Source organism: Papio anubis, unplaced genomic scaffold, assembly GCF_008728515.1.
Source record: "Papio anubis isolate 15944 unplaced genomic scaffold, Panubis1.0 scaffold142, whole genome shotgun sequence".
Classification (NCBI taxonomy): Eukaryota; Metazoa; Chordata; class Mammalia; order Primates; family Cercopithecidae; genus Papio; species Papio anubis.
In genome coordinates this window covers 1,163-12,777 of record NW_022161381.1, presented here as the reverse complement: position 1 = coordinate 12,777, position 11,615 = coordinate 1,163, and the positions used below count along the sequence as shown (strand labels likewise).

Below are 11,615 nucleotides of genomic sequence, written 5' to 3'. Positions count from 1 at the left end.
TTCTGTTACCCTTTTATTAGTCCTTTATTTGTTGAAAGTGTTCATTCCTTGCTCTAACTTCAAAATATAATGAAGTCCTTCTGTAAATGTAGTTTGGTATGACTCATTTTAGACCTCACTTAAGAGATTAGTTTCTAAAGTATCAGAAAATGACCATTGGTAGTTTTTGATCCTGCGGCCTGGCCTCCGGTAACTTGCTATAATACTAACATCAATCTGGGCAGATACTTCATTTTCTATTTTGAAAAGTAATTTGTAAAACTCCTAGCATTCTTGAGAGTGTTTCTTATTTAATTCTCTCTTTTCAAATTTACCTAGATTTGCATATTACTAAGATAAAGCCACCTAAGTAGCCATTCACTTTCCAGGGGTCAGTTGAAACTGGTAACCTGATAACTCCTGGGAACTCCTTTGCAGATGTTAGATCAGCCATAGTCAAATAACAGTGGAAAAGTACTTGATGTTAGGATGGGGCTAAATTACAGTTTAAGGAATAACTAGTATCATTTGAACTAAGTAGTGGGTTATGTTGGGGACTAGAGGTCATGACTGAAGCAAATTCAATATATATATATAGAGAGAGAGTGCGAGTGAGAGTGTGTGTTAAGGGACGGAAGAAGTACATTTCTCTGACAGGCACTTATCTAAAATTCTTTTTTTTTCTTTGAGACGGAGTTTTGCTCTTGTTGCCCAGGCTAGAGTGCAATGACTTGATCTCGGCTCACTGCAACCTTCGCCTCCTGGGTTCAAGCAATTCTCCTGCCTCAGCCTACCAAGTAGCTGGGATTACAGGCATGCACCACCACGCGCGGCTAATTTTGTATCTTTAGTAGAGATGGAGTTTCTCCATGTTTGTCAGGCTGGTCTTGAACTCCCAACCTCAGGTGATCTGCCCGCCTTGGCCTCCCCGAGTGTTGGGATTACAGGCATGAGCCACTGCACCTGGCAAAAGCCCAGTATTTATTCTTTTTTTTTTTGAGACAGAGTCTTGCTCTGTTGCCTAGGCTGGAGTGCAATGGTGCGATGACTCACTGCAACCTCTGCCTCCCGGGTTCAAGTGATTCTCCCACCTCAGCCTCCCGAATAGCTGGGACTATGTAGTAGAGACAGGGTTTCACCATGTTGACCAGGCTGGTCTGGAGCTCCTGACCTGAAGTGATCTGCTCGCCTTGGCTTCCCAAAGTACTGGGATTACAGGCCTGACTCACCATGCCTGGCCCCAGTGTTTATTCTCGATATAGCCATTTTTTTTTTTTTTTTTTTTTTTTTTTTTGAGTCAGAGTCTTTTTCTGTCACCCAGACTGGAGTGCAGTGGAACAATCTCGGCTTACTGCAACCTCCGCCTCCTGGGTTCAAGCAATTCGAAGCAGTTCAAACTTAGCCTCTGGAGTTGCTGGGATTACAGGCACCCGCCACCACGCCTGGCTAATTTTTGTATTTTTAGTAGAGACGGGCTTTCACCATGTTGGCCAGGCTGGTCTTGAACTCCTGACGTCAGGTCATCTGCCCGCCTCAGCCTCCCAAAGTGCTGGGATTACAGGCCTGAGCCACTGCACCCAGCCTTGATATAGCTTGATATAGCTTTTGAAATAGAAATATTTTAGGGTATATGCATTTCTGAAATTTAATAGGGTGATGCTTAATGTTTAAATGTCTTTCCCTTAGAACATACCAAGATGTCATAGGCCCTTTCTTCCCGTGTCTTTCAGTGTAGATTAGGTTGTCTTTTAATTGAAGGCTTAGTAAATAAACACTCAAAAATGGAGCTGCTCGCCCGGCGTGGTGGCTCACGCCTATAATCCCAGCACTTTGGGAGGCCAAAGTGGGCGGATCACTTGAAGTCAGGAGTTCGAGACCAGGCTGGCCAACATGGTGAAACCTTGTCTCTACTAAAAATACAAAAATCAGCCAGGCATGGTGGCGTGCCCCTGAAGTCCCAGCTACTCGAGAGGCTGAGGCAGGAGAATCGCTTGAGCCTGGGAGGCAGAGGTTGCAGTGAGCGGAGATCAGACTACCGTACCCCAGCCTGGGCGACAGAGTGAGACCCTGTCTCAAAACAAAACAAACGAACAAACAAAAAAACAGGAGCTGCCATCTCTAGATGTATAGTGTCAGAAAAAAAAAAAAAAATTTTTTTAAAGGAGTTGCTGATTCAAAATTTTGCATTGCTGTTTTCTTCTGTGGAAAGTTAATTTTTTAAGGTAGAATTATAAAACCCTGTCCATTGGCTGGGCTTGGTGGCTCACGTCTGTAATCCCAGCACTTTGGGAGGCCGAGGCAGGCGAATCACGAGATCAGGAGATCGAGACCATCCTGGCTAACATGATGAAACCCCGTCTCTACTAAAAGATACAAAAAATTAGCTGGGCATGTTGGACGTGCCTGTAGTTCCAGCTACTCAGGAGACTGAGGCAGGAGAATGGCGTGAACCCGGGAGGTAGAGCTTGCAGTGAGCTGAGATCGTGCCACCTCTCTTCAACCTGGGCGACAGAACAAGACTGTCTCAAAAATAATAATAATAATAATTCTGTCCATTATCTTTTTTATAGAATTAGCACGCATTATATTCAGTTAATGTCTTGGACCTAAAATCTGGGACCAGCAATTTAGTTATATATTATATGCTCTTAGATAGTTATATGACCTTAAGGTTCTCTTAATTAGGCAAAAGAAAATTCCCCCAGCACTTTGCGAGGCCGAGGCGGGCGGATCACGAGGTCAGGAGATCGAGACCATCCTGGCTAACATGGTGAAACCCCGTCTCTACTAAAAATGCAAAAAATTAGCCGGGCGAGGCGGCGGGCGCCTGTAGTCCCAGCTACTCGGGAGGCTGAGGCAGGAGAATGGCGTGAACCCGGGAGGCGGAGCTTGCAGTGAGCCGAGATCGCGCCACTGCACTCCAGCCTGGGCGACTAAGCGAGACTCTGTCTCAAAAAAAAAAAAAAAAAAAAAAAAGAAAATTCCCTCACAGGACACTTGGAGTTATCAAATATTTAGAAAGTACTTTCATCCCTACTTTAAATATCATCAATTGTGTTTTTTTTTATTTAAAGGGAAAATCATATTTCCAGTTTTAGTTGTGAGTTTCTAATGTCATTTAAAAAGAAACCTAATTGGTGAAAAATGTACCTTAGGAAATAGGTAGGTCACTTTTTAAAATAAGTACTGTAATGATTTAGAGATGTAAAAACAATCTTTTCTTCCTGCTTTTGTTTGGGGTAAAGTGATAGAGAAGTATAAGATTGTCCCTTCGGAGTTACTGAAACTTTCCTTTAAATATTATGTCCCTCTATCATATGCGAAATAAATGCTCCTTTAATTTTTAAGTAGATATTGTTTTGGACTCTCAACTTTTATTTTTACCTAAGTTTTGTACATTAGACATCCTAAGTTTATTCTGTGATAAGATATATAGATCTTAAGTTTTCTGTCAGCACTTCTCCACATATTATTGGGATGAACTGAAGAGGTTTACTGACCACTAGTTTGTTCTTCCCGGTAATGATTGTGTAGTGATTGGATGCCATCCAGATTCCTTGGTCTTTCTTCATCTTTTCTGGAGCTTTACCTCATTATTTCCCTGTCCTGTGACCCCAAGTTATGTTCGCTACTTGGTGAAAAGCTCTCGGCATATGGGATATTCTCCTTTTCAAGCGTGTCATCATGTAGTAAGAAAGCCTTGTCTGCAGCCAGTATATAGGTGGGTTTCCATATATCTGGACCAAATGAACAGCTGCCAAAATGGACTCAAGTGAGCAGAACATGAGCCTAGATGATTACTATTTAATTGCTGTAGCCAGAAATTGTGTATTACCAAGCAGTGAGACTGGGAGGGTGGGAACAGAAGAAGCAGTGGGATGCCTACTGACATAATTTAAAAGTTTATGGGAGTATATACCCACTACTTATGAGCCTCTCATGCCAATTACACTGTGGTGATACAAAAGAATATACTAGGCATTCCCAATCATGTTGCATCATCTAGCATTGCTCACTCAGAGCTGGAAGGAAAAAAAAAAAAATCAACCAGAATCAGCATTATCAACTCAGTTGCAAGAAGGAATTACAAGACATATGATTTGAAAAGTGTAAATGTAAAAACATCAATTGAATACCCATTGACACTAAGGAAGGTTCTTTGTTTTTGAGCAACACTAATTTTGAGTACTTAAGACTGGTGCTTTACACACACCACTCCTTAAAAATCCACATAACCCCTGATTTGGTGTTTTCAGAAGCAGGATCAGAGTAGTCTTGTCCTAGGTTCCACAGCTCGTTAAGCAGCACAACTGTTCTTTTTTCCGTACCCAGGTTCTCTTCCACGAGGCTACCCTGCTTCCCCACCTCAACCCTGCTCTCCTCATCAACCTAGGTCCATCCTGGATTTGAACTTAATAATAGTGGTAATCATGAAAGTTTGGAAGAGATGGATCTTTCTTCCCTTAGGACTGAATGTAGTTACTCCAATTAAAACAGTAAAGTGAATAACTCATGAAGTTTACGGTTGGAATGCCATGAAGCATGATGCCCTGGGCGGCTTTTCAATGGATAGGCCAATAAGTCGCCACGGCTTTTAAGACTGGGAAACAGGGCACCAGGCTGGGCTTTGGAAATCTCGGCAGAAGCCTGCGTGCGGCAGCAGCCCGCGCGGCCGAGGACGGAAGCGACGCCCCGCCCCGCTCAGCGCCCCGGGTCGCCGGGTGCAGGCGCCTGCGAGCGGTATCCTCGGCGACGCCGTGTGGCGGCCAGGGAGAGGCCATGTACCGGGTGCCCGAGTTTTATGCGAGGAGGAAGCGGTTAGGTGGGCAGACGCCTTACTTAATGGATGTAAGTGCAGCCTTGGTCGCCCCCATACCTGGGCTGGGAGCAAGGCGGGCCCTGCTGCCCCCAACCGGCTCTCGGCGCCGCGCCCCTCGCCCTCCTCCAGAGGCAGGTCGTCGCCTTCGTCCCGGGCTGGCGGTTCTCAGAGACACCTGGCCATATTTGCCTGGAAAAAAAAAAACCTCTGGTGTATTTGACAGATGGTCAGAATTGAATTCTGGCTCCCTGCGCAGGTAGTTAGGTATTTACGAAATCCCACCTCACCACCTCAAATTGGTTGTCTGCAAAATAAGGATACCTACTGCGGGGGAAGCAGCCCCGCTCTGGGTAGAAAGGATGGTGGGGTGCTAGCTTCCACAGGTGAAAAGGGTGTACTTACTTTTTGCCACTGCCTGTGAAGGGCAGTGTTGGAGCCCGGAAAGCTCCAGAACTAGACAGCTGAGGTTACCCTGGGCATCAGTTTATTGTCTGAATTCCAATTAATTGGTAAATTGCTATGATGAGCTATATGTAGTCTCAATTTCCTTCCTTCCTTTCGCCCTTCCCTTCCTCCTCCTCTTCTTTCCTCCTTGTCTACTTTCCTCCCTTCCTTTCTTCCTCTCCCTCCTTCCTGCCTTTTTACTGAAACCACACCTAAAATCAAAGGGATAAAATCCTAGCTTCAAGTTTAACACTTTAGGATTCTACACTCTTATTGGAAGTGTAAAGAGGAACTAGTAAGAACCATTGTTTTTTGTTTCCTTTTTATTACTTAAAAGGTGTGTTAGTAAGTAGGAATTATTGTTAAAGATTTGTTGTCGCATGTGGATTGTAAATTGAGCTTTTAATTATTTTTGCTGCAATCATTTCGTTTTACAGCAGTTGGGATTGCGATTAGGGATGTGGTACTGGAAAGATGAAACCAGAACTCTTGAATTCAGAAGGTAAATTTTAACAACACTTTATTAGAGTTTTTATAAAAATTACATGTGCCTGGGGGGAAAAAAAGCAACACAGAAGAGTATAAAGGATAAATACCCACTGAAACCTCACCATCTGGAGACAATCATTTCAGTGAACGGCCTTTCTCTGAACACTTATCAGCTGCTTCATATGGACCAGACACTGTGCTAACCAGTTTACCAACTCTTTGAAACAGCTGCATGTTAACCAGTTTACAGATGAAGAAACTGAGGTATCAAAGGGTTCAGCGATTTGAGGAAAATTAAGTGACTTAGCCCAATCACACAGCTCAGAGGTGACTAAGATTATTTAAATGTAGGTATGTTTGATTTACAGAGTCCATGTTTTTAATTACTTTATAAAATTGCCTTTTTGAGTTAGAGAAATACAGTTTTACATTAATGGGACCATATTATACCTGCTGCAATAGATGGTGAATCTCACAAGATAAAATTACTAAATTAGGAAAAACTGATTCTAATCTCTATTAAGAAGACACTGACTCTTAACAAGTGTATAGCTAAACTAATAATACTAGACACTCTGTTGTGCACTGATTATGTGCCAGATATTTACATATTTTTCCAATTCTTAAAACAACTGTGGAAAGTGAACATTAATGTCCTCATTTTATAGATGAAGAAACAAGGCTCAGGGAGATTAAGCAACTGAACCAAAGTCATACAGCCAGTAAGTAGCAGAACTGATAGTTTGAACCAAGATTTGTCTAATGCCAAAGCCCTTTTCGTGTACTCACTGTCTCCCTCAACTAGACAGTAAGCTCCTCAGTGGCAGAAACTGTCTTATGCATCTTCAGGTCTCTGGAGCCATCTACAGAACCTCTTAAGTAGGTACTCAATAAATATTTATTGAGCATGTTCAAAGAATCTGCTAGATTCAAACAGAGGAAGAATAGATGCAGGTGATCAATTAGAAGGCCAGTTATAGGATTACAGATAATTATAAAAGTAAGCAATAGCGAGAGTTAGAATTAACTCCATGTTGGTAAAAATAGAAAGGCAAAGGACTAAGAAATACTTAAGAGATAGGATTGACAGGATATTTAGATAGGATGTGGGGATTGGATGTGAAGAGAGAGGGAAAAGCAGGTGTTTAGATTGGCTCCTAGTTGTGTCTGACTTGGGTGATCAGGTGGCTGGGATTGTCCTTCACCCATATACAGCATTAAAGTGACAAAACTGGCGGTCGGTTTGGTGGCTCACGCCTGTAATCCCAGCACTTTGGGAGACTGAGGTGGGCAGATCACTTGGGGTCAGGAGTTTGAGACCAGCCTGGCCAACATGGTGAAACCCCATCTCTACTAAAAATACAAAAATTAGCCGGGTGTGATGGCAGGAGCCTGTAATCCCAGCTACTTGGGAGGCTAAGACAGGAGAATTGCTGGAACCTGGGAAGCGGAGGTTACAGTGAGCCAAGATCGAGCTACTGCACTCCAGCCTGGGCAACAGAGAGAGACTCCATCTCAAAAATAAATAAATAAATAGCATGACAAAACTGGCCGTATGTTTCAGGTTGCTATGACTTGTTCACATTAATATGTCTTGGGCTGTTGGACAAATAGGGCTGGAGGTCAGGAAAGGAGTTAGCTAAGCAGACATATATATTTACACTAGATGTTTATAGTTACATTATAAATATAATGACATGTAATTAAACAATAATTCAAAGGCTTAACATTTTATTACAGTCAAAATCAAAAGTTGACATTTTATAGAATATATATTTGAGTATTTCTGAGTAACCCATCACTTCAAAGCAGTAATTTCAGTTTTCTTTCTCAGGTTTGCCGCAGAAGATTCTGTCCAGTGGCTCCTGAAACATCACCCTCAGTAAGTGTGAGATAGACAGTGAGATAGCTTTGGATTAGACGGACAAGATAGTTACAGGAGTCAAAATACATGTTAAAGCACAAGAGAATGTGTATATAAATATTAAATGCCTTTTTTTTTTTTTTTTTTGAGATAGAGTCTCACTCCTGTTGTCCAGGCTGGTGGACAGTGGCATGATCTTGGCTCACTATAGCCTCGACTTCCCAGGCTTAGGTGATTCTCCCATCTCAGCCTGGTCCCCACACGACCATGCCCAGCTTATTTTTTGTATTTTTAGTAGAGACAGGTTTTCACCATGTTGCCCAGGCTGGTCTCGAACTCCTGGGCCCAAGTGATCCACCCTCCTAAGCCTCCCAAAGTGCTGGGACTACAGGTGTGAGCCACTACACCTGGCTGACAGTATTTTTCAAACTAATTTTTAGTGCTAATCTGACGACCCACCCCAAATGGTGCCATTTCATATTTGAGCCTACTAATAAGTTCACGGCTATCAGTTTCATATCATCTTTCATATCTGTAAAATATTCGTATTCATAAACTAAAGTTTCTTTTTGTTTGTTACCAAATTGTTAAACTGTGGCTTGATTTGATTTCCACTAATTTTGGAGAATAGCTACATGATGGTATGATTTAAAATGTAGGTTATATGACAAAATATAAAAACATGAGCAAAAGAGGCCAGACCCAAAAATGTAAATACTGCCTGATTACATTTGTATAAAAGTTTTAATAAGTAGGCAAAAAATAACTTTAATGATAAGAGTAAATAAAAAATAGTGGTCACCTTTAGGGGGTTATCAACTGGTAGCAGTGGGAGACAGTATAAGGAAACCTTCTGAGGTGGTAGAAATGGTCTATATGTTGATCTGGGTGATAGCTTTGTGGGTATATACATAGTAAAAAATTCATCAAGCTGCACACTTTAAGATTTATGCACTTTACTACATGTAAGTTATAACTAAAAAAAAAAAAAAAAAAAACCAAAAAAAACCTCCAAACCCCAGACTATGTGGAGTACACAAACTGGGGGGCCATTAAGGGAGGTGGAAAAGGAATATTATGAAGAACAGATGGGGTTGAGCCAGCCCGTTTTTGGTAGAGCTGCTTTGTGTTTAAGTAACTTAATGTGGTGAGCCTTATAGTATCAGGATTACCTTGGGCATCTATCTGCTCAGGTAGAGGAAGGCAGACCCTTGTGTATTTTAGGTCAGAGTTGGTATTTGGATTCATTGGAAATACAGGTATTGGTTCCCTGTTAAAGTCTGAGCATATTCCATCATAATTTTTTTTTTTTTTGAGATGGAGTCCCTCTCTTGTTGCCCAAGTTGGCAGTGGCACAGTCCTGGCTCACGGCAACTTCCGCCTGCCGGGTTCAAGCAATTCTCTTGTCTCAGCCACCCGAGTAGCTGGGATTACTGGCATGCACCACCACACCCAGCTAATTTTGTATTTTTAGTAGAGACGGGGTTTCTCCATATTGGTCAGGCTGGTCTCGAACTCCCGACCTCAGGTGATCTGCCCGCCTTGACCTCCCAAAGTGCTGGGATTACAGGCATGAGCCACCGCACCTGGCTTCATCACAAATTTTAACAGATAGGTTTCAAGTCAGAGAGGACTCTTTAACTGGAACATGCTTTTTCTGTCACGGACAGTGCTACTGGGGACTTACGTTACTCCAGTTGGTAGTGAAGGGGCAGGGCTGAGGCAGAGGTGGTTGAAAGTAGACAGTGGTAGGGATGGAAGCTGCAAAGGTAGCAGGTGTGTTCAGTGACTGCTCTCACACCCAGCAGGGCAAGATTGGAACTAGGCAGACAAGACAATTATGCAGCAATCCAAGACGGAGGTGACTAGGACCCAGAGGAGCTCTGGCAGGCGAATGGAGAGATAAGCAGGGGTGGGGAGAGCCAGTAAGTGTGTGGAGTGGGTAAAGGGTAACAAGCTTATTTTTTAAAATGCATACTATTCAAGGTGCCTGCCAATAGGACCCCAGGTTAAGAATCCAGTAGGCAGGAGTTTGGCCCTTAAGAGAAAGGCAAGTGCAAAATTAGAGTGGGAAGTGGAATGATTGAGGCCAGAACCCTAGGAAATACCTTCTTAAAAAAATTATGAAATATATTTTTTTAAATCATACTATTTAACCATTTTCTTGTTTGCCTAGAGAATACTCTCCAGTGGCGCTTGCAGCTACAGCGTTTACCCCAAGATAACTTTGCCATGAAATATCTCGCTTTCCTTATTATTTTCTCATCGTTCTAGTATATTGACTTTGGAAACAAAAGACATTCTGTTTATAGCATTCGGTTTTTAGTGGTATTACCACTTACGAAATATAGTAATTGTCTATTGCTGAAGATTTCAAATCCTAGAAAACGTAGCATTCCTACACATGATGTTAACATCGTTCTCGAACAGTTGTTAGCCAAAGATTCGGTTGATGAATATGATTGTTCTGAAATAGATGATTCTGATGATTGAGATGATTCTGATGTTAGTTCTGTTGAGAAATAACTCTAAGAATAGTTTTATATTTTATTTTCACATGGAAAATCAGTCAGATTTGCTTCAGCCTCAAAGAGGGTGTTTATGTAAAATTAAATGAATGCTGGCAGTGAGCTACACTTTTTTTTTTTTTCTAAATAGGAAAAGGGTTAAAAACATCAGTGAGTGCCTGTAGTCCCAGTAAGTCGGGAGGTTGAGGGGACAGGATTGCTTGAGACTAGGAATTTGAGGTTATATTGTGCCATGATCACACCTGGGAATAGCGTCAGCCGCTGTACTGCAGTCTGAGCAACATAGCAAGACCCTGTCTCTTAAAAAAAAATTGCAAAATACTAATAAGCAAAAATAAAGCACAGTCCCACCCAGCAAGTAACTGTTAACATCTTATGGTATACATATATAGCTTTCCAAATCTTCTTCTGATGTTCCCCTCTCTCTCTGTCTCTCTCCACACACACACTCTCTTAACATTCTGCATTTCCATCATTTCATATCTTTTTCCTCATTAAAAAATTGTACATATCTACTGAAAAACAAGTATATAAATGTACAAAGCAGAAAGTGAAGATTCTACCACAGTTGTATACCCAAAGACCACCAGTGCACCAATGTTAAGAGTTACCATGTTATTTTTATTTTGTGTTTTCTTTTTTTTTTTTTTTTTTGAGATGGAGTCTCGCTCTGTCGCCCAGGCTGGAGTGCAGTGGCCGGATCTCGGCTCACTGCAAGCTCCGCCTCCCCGGTTCACGCCATTCTCCTGCCTCAGCCTCCCGAGTAGCTGGGACTACAGGCGCCCGCCACCTCGCCCAGCTAGTTTTTTGTATTTTTAAGTAGAGATGGGGTTTCACCGTGTTAGCCAGGATGGTCTCGATCTCCTGACCTCGTGATCCACCCGTCTCGGCCTCCCAACGTGCTGGGATTACAGGCTTGAGCCACCACGCCCGGCCAATTTTGTGTTTTCAACATACTGGTTACATTTACTTTACATTTTGTGACTGATAATTCCAAAATCTGAAGTCTTTGTAGGTTCAGGTTCGTTTTTTTTTTTTTTTTTTTTTTTTTTTTGAGGCAGGGGTTCACTCCCATTGCCCAGGCTCACTGCAGCCTCCGCCTCCCAGGCTCAAGCAATTCTCCCTTAACCTTCCAAGTAGCTGGGACTACAGGCAGATGCCACCGTGTCTGGCTAATTTTTGTGTTTTTGTAGAGACAGGGTTTTACCATGTTGCCCAGGCTGGTCTCAGACTCCTGAGCTCAAGCGATCTGCCTGCCTCATGCTTCCAAAGTGCTGGGATTGTAGGCATGAGCCACGGTACCCTGCCCTGCAGGTTTGATTTTGTTGTCAATTTTATTTTTCTTGCAGCATTATTTTAAAAACTTTAAAAAATAAGTATAAATAGGCTGGCTGTGGTGGCTCACATCTGCATTCTTAGCACTTTGGGAGGCTGAAGTGGGAGGATTGCTTGAGCCCAGTAGTTTGAGACCAGCCTGGGCAACATAGTGAGA

The 11,615-nt window shown here is 42.4% G+C and overlaps 1 long non-coding RNA gene across 1 annotated transcript; it reads left to right on the top strand.

Moving 5' to 3' along the window:
* Positions 1–2,970: 2,970 nt before the first annotated feature.
* On the top strand, positions 2,971–7,737 carry LOC116272627. The gene is made up of 3 exons (XR_004181263.1): positions 2,971–4,827; positions 5,680–5,744; positions 7,566–7,737. It is a non-coding gene; the product is annotated as an uncharacterized LOC116272627 (long non-coding RNA).
* Positions 7,738–11,615: the final 3,878 nt, after the last annotated feature.